The 9,781-nt window shown below is 38.8% G+C and overlaps 1 pseudogene; it reads left to right on the top strand.

Annotated features, from left to right (window-relative positions):
- The first annotated feature begins 2,391 nt into the window (after positions 1-2,391).
- On the top strand, positions 2,392-4,330 carry LOC100960755 (annotated as a pseudogene).
- The last annotated feature ends 5,451 nt before the right edge of the window (positions 4,331-9,781 follow it).

Here is a 9,781-nt window from a genome sequence, read left to right as displayed (position 1 = left end):
AACTGGTTGCTGGTTTGAGCACCGAGATGTTGTCTTGGAAGCATGCTCCCAGAAGCACTCAGAAATATGCGGTGCCCTTTGTGGGCAGCTCCCATCCGTATGGTGCAAGAGTTATATTCAATCACTTTGTCAGAACAGGGACAGCTGCGAGAAGGAGCCCATCCAGCTATTCATCAAATTCTGAAGCAGCCGGCACTTTACTTGTCTGGAGTTATTTACTGGTGGTTGATGAGGACACAGTTGAGTGAGGCAGAAGCTTATGAGGCTTCTTGACTCTTTTGGTGAGAAGGTCATTTTGAAAGAGAAGATTGTAAAGTTTTCAGTACGTCCTAATCGAGTCTTTCGTTAATAATTTAACACAGCACCAAAAATAGGAAAACATATTTTTTCAGAAGGAACTGTGATGTTATAAAAATTTGATTTTGTATCAATTGTGATTCAATCAGAAAGCAAGAACCAGAAGAACACACACAGATACACCATTATAATACTGTGGAAAGAACTTTAAACTCGGCTCCTAATTAGATGTAAATCTTTGAGTAAAGAACCCAACAGTTTCCACCCTTGAGTCATCTATAAAAACTGAGATTTGGCAAGGTATTTCCTGTTTCTTTTTAAATATTTCTTTTCTGTTAAATATATGATTTTTCTTATACAGTAACTGTATCTTTCCAGCAGATTTGTGAACTCCTTGTAGGTCAGGAACTTTGATCAATTCTTTCCCTAAATTTCCTTAAGAATACAGAAGATTCAGCATAGATTACCCATCTACTCAAGAAAAACTATTAAGTATTTTTAGAATAATAGGTGGATTGATCGACTCTCAGATAGTTTATGATGCTGATGTTTTCTAGATATTTGTAAATAGTACGTGATTAAATGTGATCCTTAAATATATTAGAATAGTATAGATAGATAGCCTGGAGAAGTTTGCTCTTGTTGTTGGCAGTCATGAAATCCACAGAAACGCTACACCTGGAAACTCGAGTTTCCGCCAAGTCAGTTTGAATTCCCATTTTAAAAATATGTGTATGAAATGTATGACCCAACCTTCTAAGAGTTTTAATTAAAAAAATTCTATCACGAGTTCTAAATTTGGTTTCAGCTAGTAAAAATAAAATATTGTGTACTTCTTTTAGCTGATAGCCATCTGCTACAGAAACATTCAAATGTCAGCTCATCAGAATTTAAAAGGACTTCCTGAACAGAAGTTCATTGAAATTTAAGAAACTTTAATGGAACTTCTCTTGCAAAATGATGCTGTCTTGGCTTTAGGCTAATCCCCCAAACACACCTACAAATCCATCTCCCAAAATGTCTGCTATAGAGAAAGAGCTGGTTCTGTTTTACAATTTTTATGGCAAAGGTTAAAATAAGTAATTTCCACAACAGCTGTCGACATGCAGTCTGTCTTTGGAGGCTGCTTTCCCTAGAGAATTTTATTTCTTCAAATGTCATAATTAGAATTTCATCTCCAGTGACTACTCAAGGAAATCTGGCAGCAAGATGCAGCGTGGGTCACATTTTAATTACGAATGCATCTTTCCCATCTGAGGGGCCGGGAGCTTGTTGCTAGTCATGTCACAGGAACTCCTGTGTACTGTGAATAATTAAGTACACTTTTCAGTGGATAGAAATTGTTTTCCTAAAATTCAGCAAATTCATCAGAGCATGAACAGCCTTTTTGTCCCACTGAAAGCTGATGGGGTGCAAAGAAGGAGATTTCCAGGCAATTCCAGGACTGAATTGTGCTCATGTACTTGCATTACCCATGACAGATGTGTATCAACAGGGAGATGTCTTCATGAATTTGTTTATTAATTTTATTTCTTAACATTTATTGAATATTTACTTCCTTGAACTTGCAGTTGGGGAAACAAAGTAGAACAACGCTGTCTTTTCTACAAGGGGCAAACCTGAATTTGCTCATAAATTATCATTAAGATCATCGATATAGCCTGGGTATGGAGGCTCACGCCTGTAATCCCAGCACTTTGGGAAGCAGAGGGGAGAGAATCGCTTGATCCCAGGAATTTGAGACTAATCTGAGCAGCATGATGAGACCTCATCTGGACAAAAAATTAAAAAAAAATTAGCAGGGCACAGTGGCATGTACCTGTAGTCGCAGCTATGCCAGAAAGTGAGATAGGAGGATCATTTGAACCCTGATAGGGGAGGCTGCAGTGAGCTGTGATCAAGACACTGCACCCAAGCCCTGAAGACAAAGCAAAATTCTGCCTCTAAAAAACATGAGAGATGTAGTGAGGTTATATAAATATTACTTTGGGGACAGTAAGAAAGAAGTAATTCTGGGGTCTCATTGAATGCAGTGGCAGCTCCTGGGTCTTCTGTGTGTCCTACGTAATCCGTGCCGGCTCTGAGTAAGCAGCCATGTCTAAGGGACCTGTAGTTGGTATTGATCTTGGCACCACCTACTCTTGTGTGGGTGTCTTCCAGCATGGAAAAGTAGAGATAATTGCTAATGATCAGGGAAACCGAACCACCACCAGTTATGTTGCCTTTACTGACACCGAATGATTGATTGGTGATGCTGCAAAAAAATCAAGTTGCAACGAACCCCATGAACACAGTTTTTGATGCCAAGTGTCTGATTGGACACAGGTTTGATGATGCTGTTGTCCAGTCTGATATGAAGCAGTGGCCTTTTGTGGTGGTGAATGATGCAGGCAGCCCCAAGATCCAAGCAGAATACAAAGGAGAGATAAAAAGTTTCTATCCAGAGGAGGTGTCATCCATGGTTCTGACAAAGATGAAGGAAATTACAGAAGCCTATCTTGGAAAGACTGTTACCAATGCTGTGGTCACAGTGCCACTTTACTTCAATGATTCTCAGTGTCAGTCTACCAAAGATTGCTGGTCTCAATGTTCTTAGGATTATAAATGAGCCAACTGCTGCTGCTATTGTTATGGCTTAGACAAAAAGGTTGGAGTTGAAAGAAATGTGCTAATCTTTGACCTTGGAGGTGGTATTTTTGATGTGTTGGTCTTCACTATTGAGGATGGAATCTTTGAGGTCAAATCTACAACTGGAGATACTCCCTTGGGTGGTGAAGTCTTTGACAACCGAATGGTCAAAACTTTCATTGCTGAGTTTAAGTGCAAACATAAGAAGGACATCAGTGAGAATAAAAGAGCTGTCTGTCGCCTCTGTACTGCTTGCGAACATGCTAAGCATACTCTATCTTCCAGCACCCAGGCCAGTATTGAGACTGATTCCCTTTATAAAGGAATCGACTTCTATGCCTCCATTACCCATGCCCAATTTGAAGAATTGAATGCTGATCTATTCTGTGGCACCCTGGACCCTGTAGAGAAAGCCCTTTGAGATGCCAAACTAGACAAGTCACAGATTCATGACATTGTCCTGGTTGGTGGTTCTACCCATATTCTCAAGATTCAAAAGCTTCTCCAAGACTTCTTCAGTGGAAAAGAACTGAATAAGAGCATCAACCCCATGAGGCTGTTGCTTATGGTGTCCAGGCGGCCATCTTATCTGGTGACAAATCCGAGAATGTTCAGGATTTGCTACTATTGGATGTCACTCCTCTTTCTCTGGGTATTGAGACTGCTGGTGGAGTTATGACTGTGCTCATTAAGCGCAATACTACTATTCCAACTAAGCAGACACAGACCTTCACTACCTACTCTGACAACCAGCCGGGGGTGCTCATCCAGGTTTATGAAGGTGAGCATGCCATGACCAAGGATAACAACGCTTGGCAAGTTTGAACTTACAGGCATACCTCCTGCTCCCTTGGTGTTCCTCAGATTGAATTGAGGAACAGTGGCATTCTCAGGGTCTGCTGTGGATAAGAGTACAGGAAAAGAAAATAAGATTACCATCACTAATGACAAGGGATGTTTGAGCAAGGAAGACATTGAACGTATGGTCCAGGAAGCTGAGAAGTACAAGGCTGAAGATGAGAAGCAGAGGGACAAGGTTTCGTCAAAGAATTCACTTGAGTCCTATGCATTCAACATGAAAGCAACTTTGAAGATGAGAAACTTCAAGGCAAGATCAATGATGAGGACAAACAGAAGCTTCTTGACAAGTGTAATGCAATTATCAACTGGCTTGATAAGAACCAGATTGCAGAGAAGGAAGAATTTGAACATCAGCAGAAGGAGCTGGAGAAAGTCTGCAACCCCATCATTACCAAGTTGTACCAGAGTGCAGGAGGAATGCCGGAGGGATGCCAGGAGGAATGCCTGGGGCTTCCCTGGTGGTGGTGCTCCTCTTTCTGCTGGTGCTTCCTCTGGCCCCACCATTGAAGAGGTTGATTAAGCCAACCCAAGTGTAGATGTAGCATTGATCCACACAGTAAATATGGAAGGACCCAAATTTGTAGCAAAGTATGTGGCAGATTTAAAGTTGGGCTGCTATAGTGAATTACTGGGCATTTTCAATACTTGAATGTGGAACATGCACAGGGGAAGGAAATAACATTGCACTTTAAAAGCACTGTATTGTAAGTGGAAAATGCAATGTCTTAAATAAAAATGGATTTAAAATTGGCAAAAACGAAAAAGAAGTAATTTTGCTTGAGGAGATCAGAAAAGACACAGCAGGAGAGGTACTGTCTCAGTTGAGTTGTACAGGTTAATAAACACTAAGGAATTTGGTGCATTGACAAGGAAAGGGAGGGAATTTCTGATAAACAGAGCACCATTTGTAGCAACAAGGAGGTTTGGGGGCACAGATAGTCAGTTCAGTGAGGATAAAATGCAGAATGCCTTTGAGTAAGTTGTAGTGGAAGAGCATACAGGATCAGGGTTCATTTTAATGCTAGAAGAAATGCAGTTATGTGCAAAAAAATTATAGTCACAAAAGGGTTACACATACAATTAGACATTGATCCCCTCGGCCTTCAAACAGGCCAAAGTTTTTGAGTAGCTTTGTCTTTTTATTCCAGAATCTCTATCATTTTCTTTTCTTTTTCATGAAGCAGAAAGATTGGTTTGTCCATGCAATGAACTACTGCTTAGTAATATAAAGAAATGAACTACTGAGACACTCGTGTGGATAGGTGAATCTTAAAAGACATATTTTTTTCAAAAGCCTTTTTTTTTTAGAGACAGAGTCTCTCTTTGTCACCCTTGGTAGAGTGCTAGGGCGTCATAGCTCACAGCAACCTCCAACTCTTGGGCTCACGTGGTTCTTTTGCCTCAGCCTCCCAAGTAGCTGGGACTACAGGCACCTGCCACGATGCCTGGCTATTTTTTTCTTTTTTTTAAGTTTTAGTTTAGCAGGCCCAGGCTGGGTTTGAACCCACCAGTCCTGCTACATGGGGCTGGCGCTCTAACCACTGAGCTACGGGCACCACCTGAATCTCAAAAGCCTTTTGTTGAGTGAAATAAGCAAGAGAGAAAAGATTTTGATTACATTTACATGAAAGTCCCCAAACTCCAAGACTATAGTGATAGAAAGAAGACTGGTAGTTGCAGAAACCAGGGTTTTGAGTAGAAAATATTGACTAAAATGGGACATAAGGAAACTTTTTTAGGTGATGGGACCATTCTATATCATGATCATGGTGGTAACTATAAAACTAAAAAATTCTCAAAACTCAATAAATCATACTCAAAATTGGTAAATTTTATTGTTTATGTAAGTTATGGCCACATCAGAAACTTTGGGCTGGAATGAGTCAACTTCAGAGGTAATACAGAAGGAATTACCTTTCCAACAAAAACATCCAGAATGAGGTTCCGGAACTGACTTTCTCAGGCATCTGGAGATGGAGAACCACATTAGCTAATGCTTAGTAGACTAACAAATTGAAGGCAAAAAGGAGTGCTTTTTTTCCCACTAAAATGTAATTTTTGGACTTTAAGAATGTTTGAGTTTAAGTAACATGTATAATAATAAAAACATAATAATTTAAACAAAGCAGGTCTTATCTGCAGGCCGTGTTTTTAACACCTATATGTCTATTGATTCATTTAGGTGTCATGATAGCCCTGTAAGTCCCATTGTCATTCTCATTTGCCAGATTAGGAAGCTCAAGCAGAGGGAGGCGAACTGACTCATCCAGTATTACAGACCTAGGAGATGTAAAAACTGGGATTTGAAATCAGGCAGTGAGGTTTAGAATCTGTGTATACTTTTCCACAAAGGCATTATATTTAAATTTAAATTTTTACAGCCGTTTCATAATGAGAGGAGTTTGTATTCAATGTTGGGGCATCTTGATGATGTTGCTGTACCTTATTACTGGAGCATATTAATATATTTATTTTATATCATTGCAGAGTCCCTGGTGACCTATGGAAAACAATGTGACTATATGTAATTAGGAAGGGCAATGAATTTTAAGCTTCAAATAATATGATATTGGAGTTAATTAATTAAGTACACTGTTCTTATCCACTTCAATGCCTTCTGGTGGACAAAATCAATTCTGACCACAAGAGGTATAAAGACTGTCTACAAAAGAACAGTTAATATTGGTGGAGTTGCTACATGCAGAAGGAAATGAGATTGGCCTTTATCTTTGCCAAGGAGGCCAGCCAGTTGTGTATGATCATAGGTTTAATGAATAAACTCAGGTTATTAGATGTATAAAATTCACTGGGAGTATTAAAATGTACTATATGTTTTCATACCCAGGGGTCTCCATTTAAGAAGCCCTTCATTAGATTATTGCATGAAGTCATTCGTCTACATTTCTGAACTGAGTGACAAGACTCTACTAGATGTTTGTAAGTACAAGGAACCTTTCCTCTCTATTTTATTCTTTGTTTTGCCCCAGCACAAGGAGGAAATCCTAAATCACTCCATCTATGCTAAAACCCAAACCTTTCCTTGGTTAAGCTCTCCTAAAGTCAAGTCTGGGAAAGTGAACAGAGAGCGTTAGTCTGAAAACAAAACAAATAAAAATTCCTATTTTTCCTATTTTTCTTTGGACATCCTATGTCTCACTCTCGTGTCTATCAGTTGGTTCATAACTTAGAAGGTAAATGGGGGGAGGGTGTTACCTGTTAATGGACTTACAACAGTGTTGCTGTTATTTTTATTTTTGATTTTCAGGAAAATGTTGGGAATACGAACAATCTGAAAATTAAGACAACATAGGGAAAAGAGCCAAATTAGAGTCTTTCAGTCCCTCATACCACTCACCTTTGATCTATGTACATAACTCTCTTCTGCTCTTCCTCCTACCATGATCAACACTCATGTCACCCTCCACAACCTCCTGCCAAGAACAAAAAAGATGAGAACTGTCGATCATTTTCCACAGTTTTTATGTTTAACTTATTAAAGCCCGGTCCCCAAAGCCTACCAAGAACACACTTGTCGTCAAGCAAATTTAGTTTTAGTAGCTTGCTGCACCGAGGACAACTGCATCATATGGTGAAATAGTCTCCGTGTGAGGCAATAAGGATGGTTTTGTAATAGGATTTGGATATGCACAGTCTGATCAGCTTGTCTGGTCTTAATTGCATCGTCAGAAGTGGGGGTCATTTGGTGATTGGGTATATTAATAACATGAATTTAGGAGTGGGAGAAATAAAGTAAGGCTGTCATGGGCAAGGGAGCATTCGTCACTCACCGGGTGTGCAAAGGCAGCCGCTGCCTGTCTTTGCTTTTGTCTTGTTTCATCCTATCAGACTTGATGTTCTGTGACATTGTTTAAGTTCAGCAAACAAGCCACCTACCTGTTGGCTTCCAGGCCCACTCAGAGTTGTCAGTTGTCAGGGACTGCTGTCAATGTTGTTTCTCCCCGCCCCCTCAGTTTCTTACACCCAGCAATTTCTCTCTCCATTCAGTTTGAAAGTTTGTTTTCAGGGGGGAAACAAACAAACAAACAAACAAAAAACCCACCTTGTGTTAGTGATATCTTATCAGTCACGACTGAATTTTAGAGCAGAAACCCTGAGAGAAAGAAAAACAAAATTGATATTACCTTCTCAGAAACCACTTGTGTGTAAATGTGAAAGTGTATTGGCTACGTATGCACATGGAACTAGAATTTATTGGAGGTACAAACACATTCATAGGAACGTTTATAGCTGCATTGTGGTTATAGTTGCTAATGAGACTGAGTTATTTCAGGTAAGCAGACATATTAACAAAGTTTCAGAGATAGTTTGGTTTGTATTAACTTGGCTGTAATTATGCTTTTAAAGACACAATAATTCAAGAAAAAAGGTTATACAAAACATACCAGTAGATTAAAGTATTTTAATTTACTTTTTCATAGACAGAATATTAATAGTTGGGGAAAGAATGATATTTCAAATACAATATAGTTAAGCCTGAAATGAAAATTTCATTAGGTTTATCTTTAATAGCATACTGGGAGCACCAGAGATTGCTTTCTGCACATAACATGAGCTTAATGTAGAATTTGCAGTACTTCAGTAATTTTCTTTTAAGAGAACTAAATTTCTTTAAGTATGAACTCTTCATTGGATTTCTAGTTTGGGGCTATTTATTTATTTATTTTTAAAAGTATTCCCTTTACTTAATGGTTCCTACAGAAATAGTTATGACTATGACTTGATTCTTAAAAGTACAGTTTGGCCATTTTCAAACTTTCCTTCCATTAATTTATCCATACATGAATGTCCATTTACCCAGGAGTAGATGTTCAGGAAAGAGCCAATGATGAAGAAACTGTTCAATTTTCAGGACATTTGATTGAAATAAGTGTTTTCCTCCTCCATTTATTTTTTCACTCAGGAAGCTTTAACTTGCCTCCTTTGAATAATGCTACCCTCGTTTTTCACTTTATCTCAGCTAGAGAAGTGAATCATGGAGACGATTATAAAAGAATTGGTGCAAATAGAGAGAAAAGGAAGGTGTTAAGAAGAGAAAGCTAACATCAAAGTCTTTTTCATGCTTCTATCCGGGCACAATTGTGGTTGGAAATAACTGAATGATACAGTTGTCTATTTTAAATTGCACAGAAACTTTATGGATACCCTGTATAGACTAAAGGCTCTGAGTCTCTGAGTATTTCTAGTTGAAATGACTCAAATTGATATATTACTTTTTTTTTTTTTTAAAAGACAGAGTCTTACTGAGTAGACTCTTTTTTTAAGACAGAGTCTTACAGGGTTGCCCTAGGTAGAGTGCTGTGGCATCATCATAGCTCACAGCAGCCTCAAACCCTTGGGCTCAAGTGATCCTCCTGCCTCAGCCTCCTGAATAAATGGGACTACAGGCATCCACCACAATGCTTGGCTAGTTTTCTATTTTTGTTAGAGACAGGAACTCACTCTTTATCAGGATGGTCTTGAAGTCCTGAGCTCAGGCAATCCATTTTCCTTGGCCTCCCAGTGTGCTAGGATTACAGGTGTGAGCCACTGTGTTTAGCCTGATCCATTACTACCCAAACTTTATTTGATTTTCACTAGATATTCCCATAATGTCCACTTTATGTTCTAGGATTCAAGAAATGGTACTATGTTGCATTTTTTTTTCAGTCTTCTCTAGTTTATGACAGTTTCTTAATCTTTCCTTGTTTTCATGACCTTCATAATCTTAAGGATTACTGACATCTAGTTAAATGTTCCTGAATCTGAAGTTGTCTGATATTTTTAAAATTATGATTAGACTTCGGAATTTGTGGAAAGTATCAAAAGATGTAAAATGTTTTTCTCACCACATAATGACAGAACATGCATGCTACCTACATGACATTACTGATACTGGTCATGCAATAAGGTTGTGTTTGCCATTCATCTCCACTGTACAGTTGCCATCTTCCTCTTTCTCTCCTCTATTTCTTACAACAGTCCTGAGGTCTATCTA

Source organism: Otolemur garnettii, unplaced genomic scaffold (genome assembly GCF_000181295.1).
Source record: "Otolemur garnettii isolate 467f Iridium unplaced genomic scaffold, OtoGar3 scaffold00014, whole genome shotgun sequence".
Lineage (NCBI taxonomy): Eukaryota > Metazoa > Chordata > Mammalia > Primates > Galagidae > Otolemur > Otolemur garnettii.
The sequence above is the reverse complement of the archived record's forward strand: the minus strand, read 5'-3'. Positions and strand labels throughout refer to the sequence as shown.